This window comes from Acipenser ruthenus, chromosome 25 (assembly GCF_902713425.1).
Source record: "Acipenser ruthenus chromosome 25, fAciRut3.2 maternal haplotype, whole genome shotgun sequence".
Taxonomy (NCBI): Eukaryota; Metazoa; Chordata; class Actinopteri; order Acipenseriformes; family Acipenseridae; genus Acipenser; species Acipenser ruthenus.
Window position 1 is genome coordinate 21,085,204 of NC_081213.1, and position 16,425 is coordinate 21,101,628.

Sequence of the window (16,425 nt, forward strand, 5' to 3'; positions counted from 1 at the left end):
TACATATATGCATATATATATAACGGTCTGATAATAATACAAACACAGGCATTTCAGTAGGACGTACAACATCCTCAAAGAATTACTGGAAGAGTCATGCAGGAAGGTCAATGATTCAAACAGTGTAAATGGATATTGTTTGCTTATGCATTTCTTTTTCAGAAAAAGGGTAAAGTATAGATAAGTGAAAGTGTATGAGCTATCTTGGCAAAACATTCCTCTTTTGTTTCCTAAAATCCCTTGTGTCCGTCTTTCAATTCACTATTCATTTACACCAAGGTCATCACATAATGCATTCCTTTTAATTCCATCTGGTTGAAAAAGGAATACTGTGATCTGTGGAAAACAGTGGAGACAGTTTTAAAAAGCACAAACATTTTTATTTAGCTATCCCCTAATGCCCAGAGATATTTAAAAAGAAAAAACTCATACTGTAATTAAGGACATGGCAAAGTTCAGCTGGACCAATACACAACGTGACACATTCTTTCTGACAGCGCTGATTTCTAAAATGTCAGCATAGCTAAAGTAAATAAAAACATACATTATATATGACAAAAGCTCTGATAAGAAATGTATAGTTTGATCAACTTCATTGATTCCCGGAGATGCAGAAGCTAATTAATACAAATGAAATGATTCTCCTACAGGTTGAATGGAAGCATACAATAAATACCAGATATCTGCAAGGTAATCTGTTTCCAGACAGAAGTTAAGCACATATCTCTGTAAACAAGCCTTTTTTTTCTTTTTACATTTGCTCGTAATTGCGTCTAATATGAAAGAAATGAAGGCATGTCTAATATGCCTGCACAATGTGTGGATTTATTACCCACTATGCTGTTTTCTGATTATATTCTCTTGAATGCTATGGGATGGTTATAAACACAGTATGTTATCAGGCATGGCATCTAGAACATAGCTTTGATATACGCCTTCAATAAAAGATAATAGAAATGACAATAAGATTTACCTCATTCATTCTAAAGTACCCACAATGATACCCTCCTGAATGACCAAAGCAATCTTTCTTAGTACAATTATGTTATGTAAAGCTGCAACTTATTCCGTTGTTTAGTTTAAATGATCAATATCGCGAGTAGATGTTCTGTGTGCTGAAACGTTGATACAATCTTTGAATAAATTGTATTTATATGCAATTGCATTTAAAAAAAAAAAGTTTTTGCTGCACTGTGGAATAAAAATGTTGTATTTTACTTTAAATGGATATTTTATTCTGTAATTTCAGCCTGTGTAACATGAGCAGTATCTGTCTTTAGGAAAGATCCATTTAGGCTGCCTTGCCACTTCCCAGAGTGTACATTTCTGTGATCAGTAAAGTGTGAGTTTTATGGCAGGCTGTGTGGTCCAGTGGTTAAAGAAAGAGGCTTGTAACCAGGAGGTCCCCGGTTCAAATCCCACCTCAGTCACTGACTCATTGTGTGCCCCTGAGCAAGTCACTTAACCTCCTTGTGCTCTGTCTTTCGGGTGAGACGTAATTGTAAGTGACTCAACAGCTGATGTATAGTTCACACACCCTAGTCTTTGTAAGTCGCCTTGGATAAAGGCGTCTGCTAAATAAACAAATAATAATGGCCTTACACAGACTCTTTGGAGTCCAAGCGGCTATTTAATCAAGATGTGTCACTGTTGCTGCAGACCCTGAGTTCCAAATAAAATGTCCTCTTGGTAACCTTTTTGTAATAACTGTCCACTTTTCATATGATAACCAATATCACAGTTATTAGCAAGGGAGAAGACATGGAGAGGAGTGTTCACTTCTCTACATCATCTGGGTGGATTTGTTTTAATTGGATGATTCCAACAAGAAGTGCTGCTTCAAGAAGAACATGTGTTCTATTTCTAAAGTTCTCTGTCTCTCTCTTTCATCTTCTTCTCCTTCACGCCTTCTTCATCTCAACTAGAGGCGTTGTGGATCAGCGCAAGCCTTAAGGCCCATGCTTGCTTCACTTTAGAGAAGCACCCAGCACCAGCAGCTGTATGTGACAACCAAAGGACCTCTTCTACAAGCAAGCTGGAACCATATAACTCTTCCATATTTTAAGAACAGTACGATAAGGTTGCAATAATATTTGGTTAATGCAACTATACCGGACTTAATTTTCGTAAGACATTGTTATCTTAAGACCCGTCTATAATTGTGTTATATTAAACATAAATATCTAGCGAGACTTTTTGACTTTTAACTTTTTGGGAGAGAGAGGTGGAGCGCTGCACAAGGCAAAAAGCATTAAAATCATTTAAAATATAATACCATATGATAAAAACATAGTACATCATAAACAATATAAAAACACACAGTACAGTACAACGCAAATATACTGTGCAAGATTATACAGTTTCAAATCCTGTAGTAGATTATTGAAACCATTCTAGCTCTCTAAAGTTAGCCAAATGTTCTTTGATAAAGGAAAGTTTTTAATAGCTTTCTAAACTTATGAAGGCTAGAAGAGGTTCTAATTTCCACTGGCAACAAATTCCATAAATAAGCTGCTCTGGCCTGAAAGGGGGAGGATGAGAAATATGGAGGGAACCATTCAAAAATAAATTCCTGGTATTGATTCTGAATCACTGAACATGGAGCATACCGTTGGAATGGAACAGCTGAATCACTGAACATGGAGCATACCATTGGAATGGAACAGCTGAATCACTGAACATGGAGCATACTATTGGAATGGAACAGCTGAATCACTGAACATGGAGCATACCATTGGAATGGAACAGCTGAATCACTGAACACGGAGCATACCATTTCTAGTTCATGGCAATCAAAAGCACATGTCATTCTGGCTGGTAGGAAGTAGAACGTGATCTAATGCAACTCGATCAGAAATTTCAATTCCATTTTTTTTTAAACAGTCAGCACCTTACCTACTTTAATGTTATAGGAAAACCAGTACTGAATTAGAATTGTTTTTATATGTGAGTAGGGTAGAGTAATCAATGTTACAGCGTTCCTCATTTTGAGAAATCACAAACAAAAGCTTCAAGGCTTAAATGTTTGTTTAAAAATCAACTGTCAGCATCGTGTAGGAAGTAGTTGAAGGATGACCTACAACTACTGTAGCACTGCACTGCCAACACTTCAGTCAGCCCTTGGCAGCATACTAACACCCTATTTCTAATCTCAATGACCTTTTTGATCCATCACCTCAGGTAGTTCCTTTTCATCAGTGTTTGTAATACAATATACAGTACTTAACAAAATGCAGCAACTATAGTAAGTTATACTTTTAACGAGTATTACTTATTGAAAAAACACCATTCTCGTTAATTTGCCATTTATATACACCATATATTTGCTATGGTAATTTACAGTACCATATTACAGTATTTTTCACAATTTAACAATCAATATTGCGTTTTGAGAACAACTCCTGATAAAAGAGAAATGTGTACATGTATTTCTTTTTTTTTGCTATATTTCCCCAAGACAAAAGCTCCCAAGGTCAACTTGTAGATATGAAACAACAGCCCATTCTCGCACCATTATCCTGTCAGTGCACATCAGCTAGATCTTCTGAGAGAACCTTTTTATACACCAAAGAAGCATTAGAGATTGCACCACTCATTTCAGCAGGGCTCTCAGAAATACGACAGTTGAATTAGTGGGAACTGGAAGATTTCTTTTTTAAAAAGCACTTTCTTCCCTTAAGACTTGCTTGTGACCACCTACAGAGCTAGATTTCATATATAACCTTTAACATCATTTCATGCTGGTTGGGGCACTCCAACTTAAACTACTTCAAATGGGTTAAATGACATCTGACGACTACTCTGGGAAAAGTGAACCTCTTTAAAAGTATTTTAGGAGATGGATCTGTATTTTTTTAGGTCTGATTTGATACATATTAAATAAAGTTTGCTGTTGGCTTGCTTATTAAATTTGAATCTTAAATCTTAAAATGATGTTATCAATTGAATTTTCCTTGGTATTAATTTAATACGTTATTTTTACTCTTTGTGGTTTTATTCTTAACACTTGTCGTGTATTCAAAAGTAAGAACATTTTAGTAAATATGTGTTTTTTTACTACAAGATTCAGTAATGTCTAACTATTGAACTGTATGACGTCTGAGCAAAGCATTGATAATCAGCAATTTCATATCACTTCAGCCATATGATTTTGATAAATGGGTTGTCTTTTTATAAAGATGTATTTGAATTGCATGGACTCAAAATAGCAATTCACACAGCTGATCTTGTTAGGGTTAATAGTGCATGATTTGAGTGTATGTGTATTTTCTACATTTGAGTACAGTACAAATATGCTTAGGGTAACTAATATGAACATTTCTTATATTTTTTTAAATGTTATGATTAAGAAATAATTTAATTAACAATTCAGCAAGTTTCTGGTTAAATCCACACTGTTTTGACAAATATACAAAAATATTAATAGAGAGAGTCCCTTGCACTTTCCCCAAAAATGTCCATGCGTTTTCACACTGCTTGAACATGAAGCATTATATGGGGATGTCTATGCACGTAGAGACACAAACAGATATGAATAGCTACCTTGGAATTATAACATAATGATTTTGGTTCTTAAATAAAGAGTTGCAGACTCAGTGCAACATTACATTTTCATCAATAAGATGTGAACATACTGTATGGCCCTGTCCATGGTCCTGCAACAGCATGCAAACTGATGGATTACAACAGGGACATGCTAGGTGCCTGGTCTCTAATTAAGCACATTGTGATGTCTGCTTGAAATCAGAATGTCTCATTCTCAGACACTTGCTTTATCTTCCATAATTGATTAACAAACTCCTTTCTGCACCGATATGTTTGTAAATATTGACATAATTGTGGTTAACCTTTTTTATATGTGTAGATGTGGGTTAGCACATACATTTAAAATGAGAGAGACATGGAAAGGAAGTTTTTTTGTTGTTGTTGACAATCTCAAGAGGATTGTGCGCATGCACGTGTTATTGTACTGGACAACACATAAAGCACAAAATGATGCAAACATTTTGTAACAATGTTTTTAGCTACAGGCATTATGAAGCTTGGGAGGAAAGCTAGGCTGAAAGACTGAGATCCCTAGAATAGGAATTGAGTAGCTTTGCAAAGAATCAAATACAATCTAATTATTTTCATGTCATTGAATTCTCAGTTGTACTAAGACCTCTGACAAGCGTTTAACACCCACAAGGGAATATGCAAGCCATGATGTGAATAACCATTCTGTACATGAGTTGACAAAACACGTCTTCATTGTTAACAATACTGGAGGACAGGTGAAGATAGCTGGAATGTGGGTAAGGCATAGTTAAAATATTTTATAACTGTAAATAAGTCATTTTGATTATTATTAATTTTACAGATCATAGCACTTTCATTCCACATACACACACACATTGACTTTATGTTTTCAAAATCACCGGTGCTCATCATCATTTTTTTAAAACTGTGAAGTGACAGCAGCCTTTTGCTAATAAAAAACACAAGCCTCACATCTATACAGTGTAGGACTGCAAAACACACAAGATGACATAATTTTACCCTGTAGTACAATATGTGTCTTTGAAATCAATCCTTGCCTACAGAATGAGTTTCAGGCACAGTATCAACTGTACCATTTAGAATAAAGTTGACATTAAAAAGCTAACAGTAAAATGCTTTTCAAATGCTTGAGTCCCCTTGCACAATACAGTAGATTAAAGTGGAATACACATAGCCAAGCTCTGTGAGCATGCACAAATGTGCACACTTTTAATTGGAATAAAGGTAATCACTGCTCCTAAATAATTCCACCCATTGAAATCAGCTTTGAAGGTGTATGTACTTTGATAAAATTGGCAATGTAATTCTACTAGGGTCTTTGATGTAGAATGCAGCATGTGGCAATAACATTTGTAGGTGATAAAGTCTGAACGTCGTTTCCTGCTGCTTTGCAATGGTTCCCCTGCAGACTCAAGGACAGATATGCATGATGGTGTTGTGGTATATACAAGGGTACCATCCAGGTCACTTAACCTTATTGTAGGGAGGTTATGGATACCAAAAGAGACCAGTCACTCTTAGTCAAATGCAGCGAGTTTTAGTACTATAGCCACCCATCAATTTATCCATCATTGTTGGGTTTTTTTACCGGTTCAGCTACAGCCCATGTGTCACCTTATGAGAAGCTGTCCTTTATGACACTTCACCTAACAACCATGTTCTAGACATTAACATCAGCATATACAAACTGCAACATTTTACTACCAGGACTATAGACTTTTTAAACTGTAACATTTTGTTTTTAACAAAATACTTAGCTTTTCTCTTTGCTTTCTGTCTTATGTCTGGCTTTAGCCAACTTCATAAATTTTTGTGTCATCACAAATGCGCTGAGTAAATGTCTTTATAATTGCCAGGTAAATATATTATAGCCTCATACAAATGTTTGCCATACAACTGTTTTTTCTTCTCACAGTGACTCGGCAAAGTGAGCATGAATTTAGAAGTTAAAATGTACTTCTCTGAGGAAAACATTAATACATTAAACCTTTGGAGATTTGCCTTGTGTAAACTCAAGAGATGCGGTATCACATTTGTTTTGACATGTGTAACCCCTTTGCATTATTAACTAAACTTTAGAAGAAATATGTCAGCTAGCATATTATCCCAGATAATCACCATTGCCATCAAATGTTCCTTGAAATGTGCATTCACCCAGTAACTTTCCAAGAGCTAAAACATGTTTTAATTGTATTGTAGTATTTACAGTATAGTTTTAGTTATGACTTTACATATATGTATACCATTTTAAACTATGATAGGGGCTTGACCATTTTGTGTGACATTTTCCCAAGCAAAGAACAGCAATGCAAAGCAACTTGGAGAAATATAAGTGCAAAACACCCTGTCATACACTCTCAGAGCTTTCTCTGAGCTTAAGACCTTTCTGGGATAGCCATCAGTATATCAGACCTGCAATGGCAGCTAAAGATGACATACTCTTCATGTTCATCAGCAGTAGTTTATATGGCCTACCAACCAAAATAAAAATAAAGTGAACCAACAGTGTTAGGGTGCAACTTTATATGCAGTCTTTATAAAATCGAAATCACTGGCCTGGCTGAAACCGGCCTGCAGCATGTAACGGTCCATTCCCCATAACAGTAGGTGTGGAGGTCTGTTTGTCTTTAATATCAGCAACATGAAACTGGGGCCACAGCAGACTGCCAAGAAAGCTTCAAAATAACATCAAAGCTTTGTACCAAGTGTATACTGTATTTCAAAGTGCCAGGTTTCCAATTGGAAATAAATTATGTTCCATCAATTCAATGGCATTTGAGTTGAGTGTGTTTTGTGAAGAAACAGTGCCCTCTATAACCCAGTCTGAATCCTCTTTGCAGACTTGTGCTTCAGATGGAACCTCTGGCACTCCCCTGCTATAGCCAGCTGATGCTCCAACTCTTTTAGGCCACCTCCATATAACCTCACTCGAGAATGGCTAACAGGGACTGCCCTTTAGCCAACTTCACCCTTTTGCATGACTCCTCCATCCAGATGTAGCCCCAACATTCTCACTTCCTTGACTGGTTTATATGTATCTTCAGGGAGTAATTCACATTCCCTGAGCTCCTGAGGATACCCTGAAATGAGGGTGGGTTTCATACTGTATTACCAAGAAAGGCTAACCTAGAAATTTAAACAAAAAGTACTGACAAAACACTATCACTGGATACGCTTTTGTCACAGCCTCTGTTCATGTTGAGTCCCCCACCAATGTTGATCTAATTTCATTTATCATATGTCATAGCCCCCTACCCAGTCATCTAATTTGTGGACGCAGTGACAAGAGCAGAATGCAATAATACTGTAAGGAAACCCAACATCAATATAATTAATTATTTATCGTATGCCAAAAGTCTGACTCACTGCAATAAAAAAGGAATATTAGTTTATTCTCCTTTACTTCACTATATAGTACCCAAATGTCAACATCGGCTGTTATAATGCAACCCACCTGTCTGTTGATGGATTACTGCACTTTCTGTTGGACAGTATGAAATAGCAGGCTGATGCATGACAATCTGAGCCCAATTCAAACAATTGTGACTGAGACTAAGAGGTCAGGCTTGCTTTTAAAGGGGCAGTGCAAGGCAAAAACAAAAAACAAATCCAAACCTGGGCCCAATGCCTGTACTTTGCCATAGGTTAGGGTCAGATAAATTTGGAGTGGGTTGGCTAAACCTTTTTTTTAAACCTTACTTAAATGTTTTAGCAATAATAATATGGTTATGGTATACCTACAGTTCTTATTCCTGGTTTATTTTTATGTTTTTTGGAAGGTTTGAGCAGAAACCTAAATTGATGTATCATGCAAACACACTATATATCATGCAAACACACTATTATTTTTTATTATTAATATTTTATTTCTTAGCAGATGCCATTATCCAGGGCGACTTACAATTGTTACAAGATATCACATTATTTTTTCACTTACAATTACCCATTTATATAGTTGGGTTTTTACTGAAGCAATCTAGGTAAAGCACCTTGCTCAAAGGTACAGCAGCAGTGCCCCCCCCCCCCACTGGGGATTGAACCCATGACCCTCTGGTCAAGAGTCCAAAGCCCTAACCACTACTCCACACTGCTGCCCTACCCTACATGTGAATGTTTTAATGTCATATCAGGAACCTGAAGGTTAAGTTTAAATTTAGCCATATGCTTTGCAGAGGAATACATTCATATCTGATTTACATTTAAATCAAATACACAGATTTATATTTAAACGTGTTCAAAAATGTAAATTATAAACTGTATTTGAATAAAAGCAAATACTGCAAACTTTGAAAAGCTGAATGCTAAACCGCATGGAAGACCAAATTATGTGCAGCCAACTGATAAATACGCATCCATTCACTTTCAGTTTGCAAAATATGTGTCTGTCCTCAAAGAGATAGACACTAAACATTCTTCTCTAATAATAAATCTCAAATGTTTCCAATCCATTAGCAAGTATCTCATAAAACTGATATTATTAACATTGCCGAACTTTAATTAATTTAATCTTGTACCCAAAGCAAAAGACAAGGAACAAAATCTAAAAATAATGTTATCCTTTTTGAAATACATTGTGACTTATTTGTCAAGTAAAAGAGCATATACTGTTTGTTCATGTGTAGTCAAAAACATCAGCTATGACACTAGATACACTCAATGAAACACATAATTATATAGTCGCCTACATTAGGAATGTTGGAAATCTTTTGCATAAAAATCGAACTGCCAACCATGCCCAATGTATTTAGAGTTCAAGTTCAAGGACACTGTCATCAGCTAGATGGTAATGCCCTATAATTTGTATTGCTTAAGTATAAACAAATGGGCCTTCAGGCTTCTGTAGAAAAAAAAAAAAGAATAAATCCCAGAATCCCAGAAATGGTCTATATTACTTTCTTTCACTTAAATGAATAACATAAACATCTACGTTTCTAGCAATTCAGTAGCAGTTTAGCAACAAAAAAATAAAAAAAAACACTGCAGTCAACACAAATACTGTAGCATGTTACTGTAACAAAAGCTTCAACGGTCTCCTGATACATCAGAAATCAACCATTTTGCAGCCACAAGCAGAATGTGCAGTACTAGGCCTAGAGACATCAGTTCTTCCCATAAGGCTGTATCTGTACTGGGGTCAGTCTGTGACCATGGAAAGGACATAATGGAAGTTGAAGTCTACCTGAATATAAAGACATATTTATTTTGTGATGGGAGCCTACCAAGATGACATAGCATCTATCCACTGGTCTTAAGGGCTCAGGGATTTGTTTTAAAATCACTTTGAGGTTTTCACAAATCTCCCATATCTTGCACAATAATTGGATGTCTATCTATTGGAGTCCATATGGGATCAATGAAGATCAGCACATATTAGCATCTGATTCCCTGATGCTGGTTTAAAAGCTGCACAGCTATAACTTCAGAATATGCTCTGCAGTCCAACCTATATTTCATGCTTCAACAACAAGCAGTTCAGTTTCCAGACAGCTTGTTTTTACATGTTACAAGTCCCTGACAATGTCCAGATAAACTTAAAGCAACCATGACATATAATGAAAAGGCTTCTCTTTTTTTTCCTGTTTAGCATTACTTATCCTAAATTTGTCTACGCTATTTAAATTACTCCGCGGAAGGGTACCAGACAAATTCAGACTTTAAATGTTGTTTTGGAGGAAAAAAAAAAAAGATTATAATAATTTAAAATAATGATCGTACCCTGAATGAAGGCTCTAGCATCTGGTAGTTTCACCTCAACTTCCATAAAGCCTATGCCTTTTGCTCGAGATGTGCTACTTGTGGTCTGACAATTGAGCCTTCAACAATGGGAATTTATTTTTTCAAATGAAATATGTGGTGTCTCATTACAGAGACAAAACCGGCAGGGTTTTTTCTGTCTCCTTTTTTTTTGCTCTGTACAAATGATGAATGAAGAGTTGAGCAGGTCAATTACTCCCCATCACTACCTCACTGGCTTTGACTTATTTTCTTTGTTGCTTGCCCTTAGTACTTATTTTGAGTAGTTTTGTGTATTGCAGTCTGTTATTCTGATGCACCAGAGTTATAAAAGTAAAATCAATAGCCCACAAGTTTTGCTCCGCCTGTCAGTTATTTTCTGAGTGCACTCAAAATGTGTACCTCTAGAATATGTTTTTAATCAAAAATCTAAACCCTGGATATTAAAAATAAATCAATACAGATTTGAGTAAAAGGCCAAAGTCACACATTTTATTTTCAACATTTTCATAGCTAAGAACTTTAGGATGCAGTCATTGACTTCTAGATGAATGTTTGACTAAATACAAATGCCTGTATTTACACCTAGATGTGCTTTATGTAAAGTAGATGACATCAATATTATAAAGACCTTCAGATATATCTTGAAGTGGAAAACTAAAGGTCAGGTCACATACAACATTATTGCAGCTTTATCAACCATGGCACAGATTAGAAAACATGACAACACAGAAACTGCTGATGTCAAAATCTTGTTGAACTTGGGCATAAAGCCAGGTAAAGTGCATTGGAAGTCATGAGTATGGTCTTTTACGTAAGAATAACCCATACGAAAGAACCTTTTTTCATTCTTGTACATATCATTCTGCATATTGAGAACCAAGAATAATCAGTTTCTAATAACAGAAATGCCGATATTACAGTATATATTTATTAAACTATGTTATATAACAAAAGGTACATAGATACACACTGTGCCATAAAAAATAAGGATTACTTATTATTACTTATGATATATTACTTGTTTATTAATATAAGAACATTTTGTTTTCCTAAGCAATTATGACAAAAAAATATACTGATTTCTAAATCACCTTCAGATTCAAATGGACTTATATCAAGAAATTAAATTAGGGGTTCCAATGAAAGTTGAGTTGCTCCTTAAGACAAAAGTCTATGAGAACGATTTATCCTAAATACATCTTTCTAATTCACAGTCACCGACAGATGAAATATTGATTACCAACAAGGTTATTGTTTAAACAAATGCAGTTAGCTTGAATAGTCTATGACAGCAAATGTTTTCCAGATTTCTGTTAATACTGTAAGCACATCTAGTGAAATCATGAGTGAGGATTGGTTTGAACTTAATAGAAAAAACAGCACTGTGAAACTGAAGTCTTCTTAGTTTCAGAGCATCTGTGATAATCCCATTGCTTCTCGTTCAAAGCCCTGCTACAGTGAAATGTCTTATTTATTCATAAACCATGTGTACAATTTAGAGAAGCATTAAATTAAAGAGCAAAAAGTAACATTTTGCTGAGACAAGCGTTTTCCAAATCAAAATGAGTTGTCAAACAACACTTTTTAACCACATCTCTATGACATGGACTGCAGGGCAGCAGTGTGGAGTAGTGGTTAGGGCTCTGGACTCTTGACTGGAGGGTCGTGGGTTCAATCCCAGCTGGGTGACACTGCTGCTGTACCCTTGAGCAAGGTACTTTACCTAGATTGCTCCAGTAAAAACCCAACTGTATAAATGGGTAATTGTATATAAAAATAATGTGATATCTTGTAACAATTGTAAGTTGCCCTGGATAAGGGTGTCTGCTAAGAAATAAATAATAATAATACTGTAACACAAATAACCATTTGCTGTTACACCACACATGAAATTTGCTTATAGGTTTCCTTGACAATCACCAAGCGGAAAAATAATTTATTCCTTTTTTAAATAACGTATGTTGCGTGGAATAAAGCATGCTTATCCAGCCCTTTCATTTTTTGAGACTTTATGTTAGTGTGCTGTAATAGCCTGTGAAAAAAAAAATGCTGAACTCGAGGTTTTGTTTAACAGAAGCTGACAAACTGGATTACTTGACTGAGGGGGTGGGGGAGTTGAATTGTCCACCTGTTCATTTCAACCTGTAAGGAAAACGTTGACACTATAAAGGTCAATGCAGAAAATAATTACTTCAACTTGCTCCCACATATTTTGACCTCAGATCTCAGATTGTTGTAAAATATAAGTGCAATTGTGTCATTACTTTCATTAAACTAATCAAAAAGGATCAAGCAATATAGCAATATAGCTATATAGCTTTGCCAGTTGCTAGTTGTCGTGAATGGAGGAATAGAGAGTACTAATCTGAAACTACATGGCAGCTTTTTGGTCTCCTCAGGAAAAGGCTAATGACCTATACATTCCCTTTGGGCAAATCCACAGTATTACATAGGCAATTTGACCACAGTGGAAAGTGGAGCATGTCAAGACAGCCCTTCATCTGATCAGTACGCATATTAGGGCAGTCTTATTCCTTAGCTTACTGTGCCTGCTTGGTCTTGTCTATGTTTGCCTGACTGTAACCTGTCAGGACTTGTATACCTTCTCGCTTGTTAACCGTCTACTTACTGAAAAGCTATGTACCACCCAAGCTTCAATGGTAAATAAACACATCAGTGGCTAAATTAGTGTGTTTTTGTGTGTGCTTTTATGTATATCCAGTAATTATGAGTCTCCACTGCTATTTAAATCCATACTCCATTCAGAGATTATTCTGCGGAACCAGCAGCTGAGCTAGGTCTGAGCCAAATCTGTATTTCATTTAAAGTGTGTAGAGGATTGAGACTGTTGAGCAGCAATGCAGCATTAATCAAAGTATTTGTGGAAAGAAACATGGCTGTGAATGCTGAACGGTTATGGCTCACCCAGAGCTATTAGCACCGACAACAACAGAGTAATAAGAAGGTGGTGAGGTGTTATCTAAATGTACACTTTGAGATCACACAGCTGACCCCACCAGACAACACTGAGTTCTTGCTGTTACACCAAATTGCTTGTTCCATTTGGCATTGCTATCATCACTCCACTGATGATACAATCTTAGCCACCTATGTCTTGTTACTGCAATGGAACATACCAGTGCATCAGCAATAAAGAAGGTGTGTTAGGTGTTGTTTGTGGTTTGCTCATGTGAAATGATATTCAAATAACCTATATCATTAATTACATATATTTTTTTTGTTTTAGCAACTATCATTTCATTACACATTCCATACTTCTTTATAAGAGCAGCATTACTGTAAAATCAAGGGATTATGCAAATGCCAGGCATGGGGGCTAGTATGTTTATACATTTGTATTACTTAAATGTGTCAGCGATATTGATAAAATGCCATCTTAAAGTAGTTGAATTTCTAATAGGTTTTCACTTTTTTTCTTTCTATTCAAATGTTTTCTAAAGTAGTCCCACACACAATTTCAATGTGCATATTTGCACAATAATACAGTATTCCAACCTTATATACAGCTCTGGTCAAACCGTTAGCACCACCTAGAATTTTAGGATTGAGACATCCTTTTTTATATATTATTTTAACTATATGAACATAATATACATCTTTTATTTAACATTGTGTAATCAAAGAAACTGTCTACCGGAAGCTACAATTGTAGTACAGTATTTCATGTTAGATTTCAAAATGTCAAATGTTTATATTTTTGTCAGTTTTTCGTTAAGTATATGGAAAACTACAAAGCGATACGTAATTCTATATGTTAATGTAACATTATTCAGCAGGTTCCATTGAAATGAGTTAATTGTATAGGGTGATGCAAAACATCTGGCCATAGCTGTACATGTAGATCTGTACCTATGCTTACATGACTACAGATTTACTTAAACACTAAAGCTGGGCACAATGAGCAGAATATTTCAACTATGAACTGCTTATTGACTTACTTCAGAGGCTATGGTACAATGTGAAAAGTCACATATTTATTTGGTAGATGGCTAGCTTTAGCTGAATTGACAGGGCAACAGAGACATGGTGGGTTTATAAAGTCACTGCTTTGGAAATTAAACCACAAAGTGGCAAAATATTCATCATTTTTCCAGACTAAGTGACAGAACAATGCAATTACAAAATCAATCGTTTGCTGTTGCATCTGTAACAAAACAGCTTATGTTACATCAGTTCTTACCTTTCTGATGAGAATATTTGTGATTCCTGTTAGGGTTTATTCGTTCTCCCTGGGATTTCCTAAATCCTTATTAACAATTTCAAAAAAGCTATTAACATGCAATCTGCCCACTCTCCACAGAAATAAATGAAAATGTCTCTTCATATTTCAGAGTGTGAGAAAAAAAAAAGGTGACTACTACATTCTAAAATATGGACACAAAATAATTTGCTAACATATGGAAACATCTATTTATTATCCAGCATAAGAAATTAATATACTGCCAAAATAATGTGTTTTCAAACTGGGGAGGGGGGGTCTTTACTTCTGTTTTACAAATCCATCATCAAAAATCTCTCATAAATTGAGCATTAATACAATGGAATGCTACTTTACATCTTTTTAAATTGTGAAAATACATTATTATTATTATTATTATTATTATTATTATTATTATTATTATTATTATTATTATTATTATCCATAGCAGTGGAGGTATACAACACAATTCACCCACAAGCCACCCACTTTTATCAACGAAATGGGGAAGCGGACAGAGGACACTTTTCTAAAGAAAATATGTGCGTTTTCAATAAACATGTGCTCAGCAAAAGAACTTCCGAATTTCTTTTGTGCTACTGGCCCCTTAATATTCCCAAACCTACAGTACAGGTACAGTACACTGGGAAAGTACAGATTCGTAATAGATTTGATTACTTTTGATAGAAATTCGTTTTTTCTGCGAAAGTTATGCTTTGACATTGTATATTACCACCAAAACAAAATGCATACGTAAATGAATTGTCTGACAATACCACAGTAAAAAGCATACCAGTTTTGACACTACCTAGTTCATGAGTCTGAATTATTACACAGTGTCTGGTGCATAACACCTGAACGCGGTGGCAAATGCCAAACCTCTACAGCATTATATTTCACCATTTAAAACGACATTGGCCCTCAGAGAAATCATTCTGCTTTCGCTGAGCAATGGTCAGGGCAAAAGAACACGAGCACTTTAGTGCTCTTTTCCTGGCATGCGTTTATCATTTCCAAAAAAGCCATATATTTTAACTGACAGAGAAAGACGAACGCAACAAAAAGAAATAAATCCCCCCCCCCCCCCCCTTACCTTTGGATGATCTAAGAAAAGGTGATTCCTGAGACGACAGCAAGTCAAATATTGCAGATATTTCTCATTCGCTTGAGCCTCCCTTTAGGTGCTGAAATATGCAAGCTGTTGTCCGAACAGAGTAGGTTTGCTCTGCTGCACGCCTGGCTGTTGACTGCAGGATAACTGAGCAGTAAACCCCTCCCCCGTCCCACATACAATCTTTATTATAGAGAAGAAAACCGCTACAAGGCACTGCGTTTTGCTAATGCATTAAAAAAAAAAATACATATAATAATAATAATAATAATAATAATAATAATAATAATAATAACATAATAATAACCCATCTACCTAATACTTTTTTATTTTTATTTAAAGCAGGGGTGCCCAATCCTGGTCCTGGAGGGCCGGTGTCCTCCTGGCTTTTGTTCCAACTGTCCCCTAAATTACTTAATTGGACCAATCAAGCACTTATTTGAAGCTTAATTGGTCAAATTAAGCAATTTAGTGTACAGTTGGGACAAAAACCAGGAGGGCATCGGCCCTCCAGGACCAGGATTGGGCACCCCTGATTTAAAGCAACTATAGAATCGTCTTTTTTTATTTTATTTTTATTTTTTTACATTTTTTACATATTTATATACTGATGCAAAATGTAAACGCAACAGTCTAAGTTTTACATCAATAGCTCATTGGGCACATACATTGTTTCAGTAGAATTGTTCCTTGGGATAACAAAATACTGAGCTCAAGTCATGTGATTTCATAAAAATGCCAGGTGCTCAGTGTTTGGTATTTAAGTTGAGTTATGCCAAAATGAGTTGATTAAGAATCTCTATAAATAGCCATTCGAAAA

General features: G+C 35.7%; 1 protein-coding gene across 1 annotated transcript in view; it reads right to left on the reverse strand.

Moving 5' to 3' along the window:
- Positions 1–15,737, reverse strand: part of LOC117964006 (contactin-4-like) — a 78,516-nt gene extending 62,779 nt beyond the window's left edge. Inside the window, exon 1 of the mRNA XM_059000186.1 lies at positions 15,588–15,737. The gene's annotated coding sequence lies outside the window, so the exon portion shown is untranslated. The remainder of the gene's footprint in view (positions 1–15,587) is intronic.
- Between the last annotated feature and the right edge of the window lie 688 nt (positions 15,738–16,425).